We start from the raw sequence: 14,374 nt of genomic DNA on the forward strand, positions 1-14,374 counted from the left end.
AGGGTTGAATACCTTATACAGGGTTGAATACCTTATACAGGGTTGAATACCTTATACAGGGTTGAATACCTTATACAGGGTTGAATACCTTATACAGGGTTGAATACCTTATGCAGGGTGGAATACCTTATGCAGGGTGGAATACCTTATGCAGGGTTGAATACCTTATACAGGGTTGAATACCTTATACAGGGTTGAATACCTTATACAGGGTTGAATACCTTATACAGGGTTGAATACCTTATACAGGGTTGAATACCTTATACAGGGTTGAATACCTTATGCAGGGTGGAATACCTTATGCAGGGTGGAATACCTTATGCAGGGTGGAATACCTTATACAGGGTTGAATACCTTATACAGGGTTGAATACCTTATACAGGGTTGAATACCTTATACAGGGTTGAATACCTTATACAGGGTTGAATACCTTATGCAGGGTGGAATACCTTATGCAGGGTGGAATACCTTATGCAGGGTGGAATACCTTATACAGGGTTGAATACCTTATACAGGGTTGAATACCTTATACAGGGTTGAATACCTTATACAGGGTTGAATACCTTATACAGGGTTGAATACCTTATACAGGGTTGAATACCTTATACAGGGTTGAATACCTTATACAGGGTTGAATACCTTATACAGGGTTGAATACCTTATGCAGGGTGGAATACCTTATGCAGGGTGGAATACCTTATGCAGGGTGGAATACCTTATACAGGGTTGAATACCTTATACAGGGTTGAATACCTTATACAGGGTTGAATACCTTATACAGTGTTGAATACCTTATACAGGGTTGAATACCTTATGCAGGGTGGAATACCTTATACAGGGTGGAATACCTTATACAGGGTTGAATACCTTATACAGGGTTGAATACCTTATACAGGGTTGAATACCTTATACAGGGTTGAATACAGTCTTATACAGGGTGGAATACCTTATACAGGGTTGAATACCGTATACAGGGTTGAATACCTTATACAGGGTGGAATACCTTATACAGGGTGGAATACCTTATACAGGGTGGAATACCTTATACAGGGTTGAATACCTTATACAGGGTGGAATACCTTATACAGGGTGGAATACCTTATACAGGGTGGAATACCTTATACAGGGTTGAATACCTTATACAGGGTTGAATACCTTATGCAGGGTGGAATACCTTATGCAGGGTTGAATACCTTATGCAGGGTGGAATACCTTATACAGGGTGGAATACCTTATACAGGGTTGAATACCTTATGCAGGGTTGAATACCTTATGCAGGGTTGAATACCTTATACAGGGTGGAATACCTTATACAGGGTTGAATACCTTATACAGGGTTGAATACCTTATACAGGGTTGAATACCTTATGCAGGGTGGAATACCTTATACAGGGTTGAATACCTTATACAGGGTTGAATACCTTATGCAGGGTGGAATACCTTATACAGGGTTGAATACCTTATGCAGGGTGGAATACCTTATACAGGGTGGAATACCTTATACAGGGTTGAATACCTTATGCAGGGTGGAATACCTTATACAGGGTTGAATACCTTATACAGGGTTGAATACCTTATACAGGGTTGAATACCTTATGCAGGGTGGAATACCTTATACAGGGTTGAATACCTTATACAGGGTTGAATACCTTATACAGGGTTGAATACCTTATGTGTATATAATACTAATGAATGTAGTCTATAATACCAGCTGTATCTATAACACTAATGAATGTAGTCTATAATACCAGCTGTATCTATAACACTAATGAATGTAGTCTATAATACTAATGAATGTAGTCTATAATACCAGCTGTATCTATAATACTAATGAATGTAGTCTATAACACCAGCTGTATCTATAACACTAATGAATGTGGTCTATAACACTAATGAATGTAGTCTATAATACCAGCTGTATCTATAATACTAAGGAATGTAGTCTATAATACCAGCTGTATCTATAACACTAATGAATGTAGTCTATAATACCAGCTGTATCTATAATACTAATGAATGTAGTCTATAATACCAGCTGTATCTATAACACTAATGAATGTAGTCTATAATACCAGCTGTATCTATAACACTAATGAATGTAGTCTATAATACTAATGAATGTAGTCTATAATACCAGCTGTATCTATAACACTAATGAATGTAGTCTATAATACCAGCTGTATCTATAATACTAATGAATGTAGTCTATAATACCAGCTGTATCTATAACACTAATGAATGTAGTCTATAATACCAGCTGTATCTATAACACTAATGAATGTAGTCTATAATACCAGCTGTATCTATAACACTAATGAATGTAGTCTATAATACCAGCTGTATCTATAACACTAATGAATGTAGTCTATAATACCAGCTGTATCTATAATACTAATGAATGTAGTCTATAATACCAGCTGTATCTATAACACTAATGAATGTAGTCTATAATACCAGCTGTATCTATAACACTAAGGAATGTAGTCTATAATACCAGCTGTATCTATAACACTAATGAATGTAGTCTATAATACCAGCTGTATCTATAACACTAATGAATGTAGTCTATAATACCAGCTGTATCTATAACACTAATGAATGTAGTCTATAATACCAGCTGTATCTATAACACTAATGAATGTAGTCTATAATACCAGCTGTATCTATAATACTAATGAATGTAGTCTATAATACCAGCTGTATCTATAACACTAATGAATGTGGTCTATAATACTAATGAATGTAGTCTATAATACCAGCTGTATCTATAACACTAAGGAATGTAGTCTATAATACCAGCTGTATCTATAACACTAAGGAATGTAGTCTATAATACCAGCTGTATCTATAATACTAATGAATGTAGTCTATAATACCAGCTGTATCTATAACACTAAGGAATGTAGTCTATAATACCAGCTGTATCTATAACACTAATGAATGTAGTCTATAATACTAATGAATGTAGTCTATAATACCAGCTGTATCTATAACACTAATGAATGTAGTCTATAATACCAGCTGTATCTATAATACTAATGAATGTAGTCTATAATACCAGCTGTATCTATAACACTAATGAATGTAGTCTATAATACTAATGAATGTAGTCTATAATACCAGCTGTATCTATAACACTAATGAATGTAGTCTATAATACCAGCTGTATCTATAACACTAAGGAATGTAGTCTATAATACCAGCTGTATCTATAATACTAATGCATGTAGTCTATAATACCAGCTGTATCTATAACACTAATGAATGTAGTCTATAATACCAGCTGTATCTATAACACTAATGAATGTAGTCTATAATACCAGCTGTATCTATAACACTAAGGAATGTAGTCTATAATACCAGCTTTATCTATAATACTAATGAATGTAGTCTATAATACCAGCTGTATCTATAACACTAAGGAATGCAGTCTATAATACCAGCTGTATCTATAACACTAAGTAATATAGTCTATAATACCAGCTGTATCTATAATACTAAGTAATGTAGTCTATAATACCAGCTGTATCTATAACACTAATGAATATAGTCTATAATACTAATGAATGTAGTCTATAATACCAGCTGTATCTATAACACTAAGGAATGTGGTCTATAATACTAATGAATGTAGTCTATAATACCAGCTGTATCTATAACACTAAGGAATGTAGTCTATAATACCAGCTGTATCTATAACACTAAGGAATGTGGTCTATAATACTAATGAATGTAGTCTATAATACCAGCTGTATCTATAACACTAATGAATGTAGTCTATAATACCAGCTGTATCTATAACACTAAGGAATGTGGTCTATAATACTAATGAATGTAGTCTATAATACCAGCTGTATCTATAACACTAAGGAATGTGGTCTATAATACCAGCTGTATCTATAACACTAATGAATGTGGTCTATAATACCAGCTGTATCTATAACACTAATGAATGTAGTCTATAATACCAGCTGTATCTATAACACTAATGAATGTAGTCTATAATACCAGCTGTATCTATAACACTAATGAATGTAGTCTATAATACCAGCTGTATCTATAACACTAAGGAATGTGGTCTATAATACTAATGAATGTAGTCTATAATACCAGCTGTATCTATAACACTAAGGAATGTGGTCTATAATACTAATGAATGTAGTCTATAATACCAGCTGTATCTATAACACTAAGGAATGTAGTCTATAATACCAGCTGTATCTATAACACTAATGAATGTAGTCTATAATACCAGCTGTATCTATAACACTAAGGAATGTAGTCTATAATACCAGCTGTATCTATAACACTAAGGAATGTAGTCTATAATACCAGCTGTATCTATAACACTAAGGAATGTAGTCTATAATACCAGCTGTATCTATAACACTAATGAATGTAGTCTATAATACCAGCTGTATCTATAACACTAATGAATGTAGTCTATAATACCAGCTGTATCTATAACACTAATGAATGTAGTCTATAATACCAGCTGTATCTATAACACTAATGAATGGGTTAGGGTGTCGTAACTAGACAACAGAAGACTGGAGAGATGTTATAACCTGTTTATGACTCTGTCACGGTGCCGTAACTAGACAACAGAAGACTGGAGAGATGTTATAACCTGTTTATAACTGTCCCGGTGCCGTAACTAGACAGCAGAAGACTGGAGAGATGTTATAACCTGTTTATAACTGTCACGGTGCCGTAACTAGACAACAGAAGACTGGAGACATGTTATAACCTGTTGATGCCTCTGTCACGGTGCCGTAACTAGACAACAGAAGACTGGAGACATGTTATAACCTGTTTAACTGTCACAGTGCCGTAACTAGACAACAGAAGACTGGAGACATGTTATAACCTGTTTATGACTCTGTCACGGTGCCGTAACTAGACAACAGAAGACTGGAGAGATGTTATAACCTGTTGATGCCTCTGTCACAGTGCCGTAACTAGACAACAGAAGACTGGAGACATGTTATAACCTGTTTAACTGTCACAGTGCCGTAACTAGACAACAGAAGACTGGAGACATGTTATAACCTGTTTATGACTCTGTCACGGTGCCGTAACTAGACAACAGAAGACTGGAGAGATGTTATAACCTGTTTATAACTGTCACGGTGCCGTAACTAGAGAACAGAAGACTGGAGACATGTTATAACCTGTTTATAACTGTCACGGTGCCGTAACTAGACAACAGAAGACTGGAGAGATGTTATAACCTGTTTATGACTCTGTCACGGTGCCGTAACTAGACAACAGAAGACTGGAGAGATGTTATAACCTGTTTATGACTCTGTCACGGTGCCGTAACTAGACAACAGAAGACTGGAGACATGTTATAACCTGTTGATGACTCTGTCCCGGTGCCGTAACTAGACAACAGAAGACTGGAGAGATGTTATAACCTGTTTATAACTCTGTCACGGTGCCGTAACTAGACAACAGAAGACTGGAGACATGTTATAACCTGTTTATAACTGTCACGGTGCCGTAACTAGACAACAGAAGACTGGAGAGATGTTATAACCTGTTGATGCCTCTGTCACGGTGCCGTAACTAGACAACAGAAGACTGGAGAGATGTTATAACCTGTTTATAACTGTCACTGTGCCGTAACTAGACAACAGAAGACTGGAGAGATGTTATAACCTGTTTATAACTCTGTCACGGTGCCGTAACTAGACAACAGAAGACTGGAGACATGTTATAACCTGTTTAACTGTCACGGTGCCGTAACTAGACAACAGAAGACTGGAGACATGTTATAACCTGTTTTATAACTGTCACGGTGCCGTAACTAGACAACAGAAGACTGGAGAGATGTTATAACCTGTTTATGACTCTGTCACGGTGCCGTAACTAGACAACAGAAGACTGGAGAGATGTTATAACCTGTTTATAACTGTCACGGTGCCGTAACGAGACAACAGAAGACTGGAGACATGTTATAACCTGTTTATAACTGTCACGGTGCCGTAACTAGACAACAGAAGACTGGAGAGATGTTATAACCTGTTTATGACTCTGTCACGGTGCCGTAACTAGACAACAGAAGACTGGAGAGATGTTATAACCTGTTGATGCCTCTGTCACGGTGCCGTAACTAGACAACAGAAGACTGGAGACATGTTATAACCTGTTTATAACTGTCACGGTGCCGTAACTAGACAACAGAAGACTGGAGAGATGTTACAACCTGTTTATAACTGTCACGGTGCCGTAACTAGACAACAGAAGACTGGAGAGATGTTATAACCTGTTTATGACTCTGTCACGGTGCCGTAACTAGACAACAGAAGACTGGAGAGATGTTATAACCTGTTTATAACTGTCCCGGTGCCGTAACTAGACAACAGAAGACTGGAGAGATGTTATAAACTGTTTATGACTCTGTCACGGTGCCGTAACTAGACAACAGAAGACTGGAGACATGTTATAACCTGTTTATGACTCTGTCACGGTGCCGTAACTAGACAACAGAAGACTGGAGACATGTTATAAACTGTTTATGACTCTGTCACGGTGCCGTAACTAGACAACAGAAGACTGGAGACATGTTATAACCTGTTTATGACTCTGTCACGGTGCCGTAACTAGACAACAGAAGACTGGAGAGATGTTATAACCTGTTGATGCCTCTGTCACGGTGCCGTAACTAGACAACAGAAGACTGGAGACATGTTATAACCTGTTTATAACTGTCCCGGTGCCGTAACTAGACAACAGAAGACTGGAGACATGTTATAACCTGTTTATAACTGTTACGGTGCCGTAACTAGACAACATAAGACTGGAGAGATGTTATAACCTGTTTATAACTCTGTCCCGGTGCCGTAACTAGACAACAGAAGACTGGAGACATGTTATAACCTGTTTATAACTGTTACGGTGCCGTAACTAGACAACATAAGACTGGAGAGATGTTATAACCTGTTTATAACTCTGTCACGGTGCCGTAACTAGACAACAGAAGACTGGAGACATGTTATAACCTGTTTATGACTCTGTCACGCTGCCGTAACTAGACAACAGAAGACTGGAGAGATGTTATAACCTGTTTATGACTCTGTTACGGTGCCGTAACTAGACAACAGAAGACTGGAGAGATGTTATAACCTGTTTATGACTCTGTCACGGTGCCGTAACTAGACAACAGAAGACTGGAGAGATGTTATAACCTGTTTAAAACTCTGTCACGGTGCCGTAACTAGACAACAGAAGACTGGAGACATGTTATAACCTGTTTATAACTGTCACGGTGCCGTAACTAGACAACAGAAGACTGGAGAGATGTTATAACCTGTTGATGCCTCTGTCACGGTGCCGTAACTAGACAACAGAAGACTGGAGAGATGTTATAACCTGTTTATGACTCTGTCACGGTGCCGTAACTAGACAACAGAAGACTGGAGAGATGTTATAACCTGTTTATGACTCTGTCACGGTGCCGTAACTAGACAACAGAAGACTGGAGACATGTTATAACCTGTTTATAACTGTCACGGTGTCGTAACTAGACAACAGAAGACTGGAGAGATGTTATAACCTGTTTATGATTCTGTCACGGTGCCGTAACTAGACAACAGAAGACTGGAGACATGTTATAACCTGTTTATGACTCTGTTACGGTGCCATAACTAGACAACAGAAGACTGGAGACATGTTATAACCTGTTTATAAATGTCACGGTGTCGTAACTAGACAACATAAGACTGGAGAGATGTTATAACCTGTTTATAACTCTGTCCCGGTGCCGTAACTAGACAACAGAAGACTGGAGACATGTTATAACCTGTTTATAACTGTTACGGTGCCGTAACTAGACAACATAAGACTGGAGAGATGTTATAACCTGTTTATAACTCTGTCACGGTGCCGTAACTAGACAACAGAAGACTGGAGACATGTTATAACCTGTTTATGACTCTGTCACGCTGCCGTAACTAGACAACAGAAGACTGGAGAGATGTTATAACCTGTTTATAACTCTGTCACGGTGCCGTAACTAGACAACAGAAGACTGGAGAGATGTTATAACCTGTTTAACTGTCACGGTGCCGTAACTAGACAACAGAAGACTGGAGAGATGTTATAACCTGTTTATAACTGTCACGGTGCCGTAACTAGACAACAGAAGACTGGAGAGATGTTATAACCTGTTTATAACTGTCACGGTGCCGTAACTAGACAACAGAAGACTGGAGAGATGTTATAACCTGTTTATAACTGTCACGGTGCCGTAACTAGACAACAGAAGACTGGAGAGATGTTATAACCTGTTTATAACTGTCACGGTGCCGTAACTAGACAACAGAAGACTGGAGACATGTTATAACCTGTTTATGACTCTGTCACGGTGCCGTAACTAGACAACAGAAGCCTGGAGACATGTTATAACCTGTTTATGACTCTGTCACGGTGCCGTAACTAGACAACAGAAGACTGGAGACATGTTATAACCTGTTTATGACTCTGTTACGGTGCCGTAACTAGACAACAGAAGACTGGAGACATGTTATAACCTGTTTATAACTGTCACGGTGTCGTAACTAGACAACAGAAGACTGGAGAGATGTTATAACCTGTTTATAACTGTCACGGTCCCGTAACTAGACAACAGAAGACTGGAGGGATGTTATAACCTGTTTATGACTCTGTCCCGGTGCCGTAACTAGACAACAGAAGACTGGAGAGATGTTATAACCTGTTTATGACTCTGTCACGGTGCCGTAACTAGACAACAGAAGACTGGAGACATGTTATAACCTGTTGATGCCTCTGTCACAGTGCCGTAACTAGGCAACAGAAGACTGGAGAGATGTTATAACCTGTTTATGACTCTGTCACGGTGCCGTAACTAGACAACAGAAGACTGGAGACATATTATAACCTGTTTATGACTCTGTCACGGTGCCGTAACTAGACAACAGAAGACTGGAGAGATGTTATAACCTGTTTATAACTGTTACGGTGTCGTAACTAGACAACAGAAGACTGGAGACATGTTATAACCTGTTTATAACTGTCACGGTGCCGTAACTAGACAACAGAAGACTGGAGACATGTTATAACCTGTTTATGACTCTGTCACGGTGCCGTAACTAGACAACAGAAGACTGGAGACATGTTATAAACTGTTTATGACTCTGTCACGGTGCCGTAACTAGACAACAGAAGACTGGAGACATGTTATAACCTGTTTATGACTCTGTCACGGTGCCGTAACTAGACAACAGAAGACTGGAGAGATGTTATAACCTGTTGATGCCTCTGTCACGGTGCCGTAACTAGACAACAGAAGACTGGAGACATGTTATAACCTGTTTATAACTGTCCCGGTGCCGTAACTAGACAACAGAAGACTGGAGACATGTTATAACCTGTTTATAACTGTCACGGTGCCGTAACTAGACAACAGAAGACTGGAGAGATGTTATAACCTGTTTATAACTGTCACGGTGCCGTAACTAGACAACAGAAGACTGGAGAGATGTTATAACCTGTTTAACTGTCACGGTGCCGTAACTAGACAACAGAAGACTGGAGAGATGTTATAACCTGTTTAACTGTCACGGTGCCGTAACTAGAGAACAGAAGACTGGAGACATGTTACAACCTGTTTAACTGTCACGGTGCCGTAACTAGACAACAGAAGACTGGAGACATGTTATAACCTGTTTATAACTGTCACGGTGCCGTAACTAGACAACAGAAGACTCGAGAGATGTTATAACCTGTTTATAACTGTCACGGTGCCGTAACTAGACAACAGAAGACTGGAGAGATGTTATAACCTGTTTATGACTCTGTCACGGTGCCGTAACTAGACAACAGAAGACTGGAGAGATGTTATAACCTGTTTATAACTGTCACTGTGCCGTAACTAGACAACAGAAGACTGGAGACATGTTATAACCTGTTTATGACTCTGTCACGGTGCCGTAACTAGACAACAGAAGCCTGGAGACATGTTATAACCTGTTTATGACTCTGTCACGGTGCCGTAACTAGACAACAGAAGACTGGAGACATGTTATAACCTGTTTATGACTCTGTTACGGTGCCGTAACTAGACAACAGAAGACTGGAGACATGTTATAACCTGTTTATAACTGTCACGGTGTCGTAACTAGACAACAGAAGACTGGAGAGATGTTATAACCTGTTTATAACTGTCACGGTCCCGTAACTAGACAACAGAAGACTGGAGGGATGTTATAACCTGTTTATGACTCTGTCCCGGTGCCGTAACTAGACAACAGAAGACTGGAGAGATGTTATAACCTGTTTATGACTCTGTCACGGTGCCGTAACTAGACAACAGAAGACTGGAGACATGTTATAACCTGTTTATGACTCTGTCACGGTGCCGTAACTAGACAGCAGAAGACTGGAGAGATGTTATAACCTGTTTATGACTCTGTCACGGTGCCGTAACTAGACAACAGAAGACTGGAGAGATGTTATAACCTGTTTATAACTGTCACGGTGCCGTAACTAGACAACAGAAGACTGGAGACATGTTATAACCTGTTGATGCCTCTGTCACAGTGCCGTAACTAGGCAACAGAAGACTGGAGAGATGTTATAACCTGTTTATGACTCTGTCACGGTGCCGTAACTAGACAACAGAAGACTGGAGACATATTATAACCTGTTTATGACTCTGTCACGGTGCCGTAACTAGACAACAGAAGACTGGAGAGATGTTATAACCTGTTTATAACTGTTACGGTGTCGTAACTAGACAACAGAAGACTGGAGACATGTTATAACCTGTTTATAACTGTCACGGTGCCGTAACTAGACAACAGAAGACTGGAGACATGTTATAACCTGTTTATGACTCTGTCACGGTGCCGTAACTAGACAACAGAAGACTGGAGACATGTTATAAACTGTTTATGACTCTGTCACGGTGCCGTAACTAGACAACAGAAGACTGGAGACATGTTATAACCTGTTTATGACTCTGTCACGGTGCCGTAACTAGACAACAGAAGACTGGAGAGATGTTATAACCTGTTGATGCCTCTGTCACGGTGCCGTAACTAGACAACAGAAGACTGGAGACATGTTATAACCTGTTTATAACTGTCCCGGTGCCGTAACTAGACAACAGAAGACTGGAGACATGTTATAACCTGTTTATAACTGTTACGGTGCCGTAACTAGACAACAGAAGACTGGAGACATGTTATAACCTGTTTATAACTGTCACGGTGCCGTAACTAGACAACAGAAGACTGGAGAGATGTTATAACCTGTTTATGACTCTGTCACGGTGCCGTAACTAGAGAACAGAAGACTGGAGACATGTTACAACCTGTTTAACTGTCACGGTGCCGTAACTAGACAACAGAAGACTGGAGAGATGTTATAACCTGTTTATGACTCTGTCACGGTGTCGTAACTAGACAACAGAAGACTGGAGAGATGTTATAACCTGTTTATAACTGTCACGGTGCCGTAACTAGACAACAGAAGACTGGAGAGATGTTATAAACTGTTTATGACTCTGTCACGGTGCCGTAACTAGACAACAGAAGCCTGGAGACATGTTATAACCTGTTTATGACTCTGTCACGGTGCCGTAACTAGACAACAGAAGACTGGAGAGATGTTATAACCTGTTTATAACTGTCACGGTGCCGTAACTAGACAACAGAAGACTGGAGAGATGTTATAACCTGTTTATACCTGTCACGGAGCCGTAACTAGACAACAGAAGACTGGAGAGATGTTATAACCTGTTTATGACTCTGTCACAGTGCCGTAACTAGACAACAGAAGACTGGAGACATGTTATAACCTGTTTATAACTGTCACGGTGCCGTAACTAGACAACAGAAGACTGGAGAGATGTTATAACCTGTTTATGACTCTGTCACGGTGCCGTAACTAGACAACAGAAGACTGGAGAGATGTTATAACCTGTTGATGCCTCTGTCACGGTGCCGTAACTAGACAACAGAAGACTGGAGACATGTTATAACCTGTTTATAACTGTCCCGGTGCCGTAACTAGACAACAGAAGACTGGAGACATGTTATAACCTGTTTATAACTGTCCCGGTGCCGTAACTAGACAACATAAGACTGGAGAGATGTTATAACCTGTTTATAACTGTCACGGTGCCGTAACTAGACAACAGAAGACTGGAGAGATGTTATAACCTGTTTATGACTCTGTCACGGTGCCGTAACTAGAGAACAGAAGACTGGAGACATGTTACAACCTGTTTAACTGTCACGGTGCCGTAACTAGACAACAGAAGACTGGAGAGATGTTATAACCTGTTTATGACTCTGTCACGGTGTCGTAACTAGACAACAGAAGACTGGAGAGATGTTATAACCTGTTTATAACTGTCACGGTGCCGTAACTAGACAACAGAAGACTGGAGAGATGTTATAAACTGTTTATGACTCTGTCACGGTGCCGTAACTAGACAACAGAAGCCTGGAGACATGTTATAACCTGTTTATGACTCTGTCACGGTGCCGTAACTAGACAACAGAAGACTGGAGAGATGTTATAACCTGTTTATAACTGTCACGGTGCCGTAACTAGACAACAGAAGACTGGAGAGATGTTATAACCTGTTTATACCTGTCACGGAGCCGTAACTAGACAACAGAAGACTGGAGAGATGTTATAACCTGTTTATGACTCTGTCACAGTGCCGTAACTAGACAACAGAAGACTGGAGACATGTTATAACCTGTTTATGACTCTGTCACGGTGCCGTAACTAGACAACAGAAGACTGGAGACATGTTATAACCTGTTGATGACTCTGTCACGGTGCCGTAACTAGACAACAGAAGACTGGAGACATGTTATAACCTGTTGATGACTCTGTCACGGTGCCGTAACTAGACAACAGAAGACTGGAGACATGTTATAACCTGTTGATGACTCTGTCACGGTGCCGTAACTAGACAACAGAAGACTGGAGACATGTTATAACCTGTTGATGACTCTGTCACGGTGCCGTAACTAGACAACAGAAGACTGGAGACATGTTATAACCTGTTTATAACTGTCACGGTGTCGTAACTAGACAACAGAAGACTGGAGACATGTTATAACCTGTTGATGACTCTGTCACGGTGCCGTAACTAGACAACAGAAGACTGGAGACATGTTATAACCTGTTTATAACTGTCACGGTGTCGTAACTAGACAACAGAAGACTGGAGAGATGTTATAACCTGTTTATAACTGTCACGGTGTCGTAACTAGACAACAGAAGACTGGAGAGATGTTATAACCTGTTTATGACTCTGTCCCGGTGCCGTAACTAGACAACAGAAGACTGGAGAGATGTTATAACCTGTTTATGACTCTGTCACGGTGCCGTAACTAGACAACAGAAGACTGGAGACATGTTATAACCTGTTTATAACTGTCACGGTGCCGTAACTAGACAACAGAAGACTGGAGAGATGTTATAACCTGTTTATGACTCTGTCACGGTGCCGTAACTAGACAACAGAAGACTGGAGAGATGTTATAACCTGTTTATAACTGTCACGGTGCCGTAACTAGACAACAGAAGACTGGAGACATGTTATAACCTGTTGATGCCTCTGTCACAGTGCCGTAACTAGGCAACAGAAGACTGGAGAGATGTTATAACCTGTTTATGACTCTGTCACGGTGCCGTAACTAGACAACAGAAGACTGGAGACATATTATAACCTGTTTATGACTCTGTCACGGTGCCGTAACTAGACAACAGAAGACTGGAGAGATGTTATAACCTGTTTATGACTCTGTCACGGTGCCGTAACTAGACAACAGAAGACTGGAGAGATGTTATAACCTGTTTATAACTGTCACGGTGCCGTAACGAGACAACAGAAGACTGGAGACATGTTATAACCTGTTTATAACTGTCACGGTGCCGTAACTAGACAACAGAAGACTGGAGAGATGTTATAACCTGTTTATGACTCTGTCACGGTGCCGTAACTAGACAACAGAAGACTGGAGACATGTTATAACCTGTTTATAACTGTCACGGTGCCGTAACTAGACAACAGAAGACTGGAGAGATGTTATAACCTGTTTATGACTCTGTCACGGTGCCGTAACTAGACAACAGAAGACTGGAGAGATGTTATAACCTGTTTATAACTGTCACGGTGCCGTAACTAGACAACAGAAGACTGGAGACATGTTATAACCTGTTTATAACTGTCACGGTGCCGTAACTAGACAACAGAAGACTGGAGAGATGTTATAACCTGTTTATGACTCTGTCACGGTGCCGTAACTAGACAACAGAAGACTGGAGAGATGTTATAACCTGTTTATGACTCTGTCACGGTGCCGTAACTAGACAACAGAAG

The sequence above is a fragment of the Oncorhynchus keta genome, chromosome 35 (assembly GCF_023373465.1).
Source record: "Oncorhynchus keta strain PuntledgeMale-10-30-2019 chromosome 35, Oket_V2, whole genome shotgun sequence".
Classification (NCBI taxonomy): Eukaryota; Metazoa; Chordata; class Actinopteri; order Salmoniformes; family Salmonidae; genus Oncorhynchus; species Oncorhynchus keta.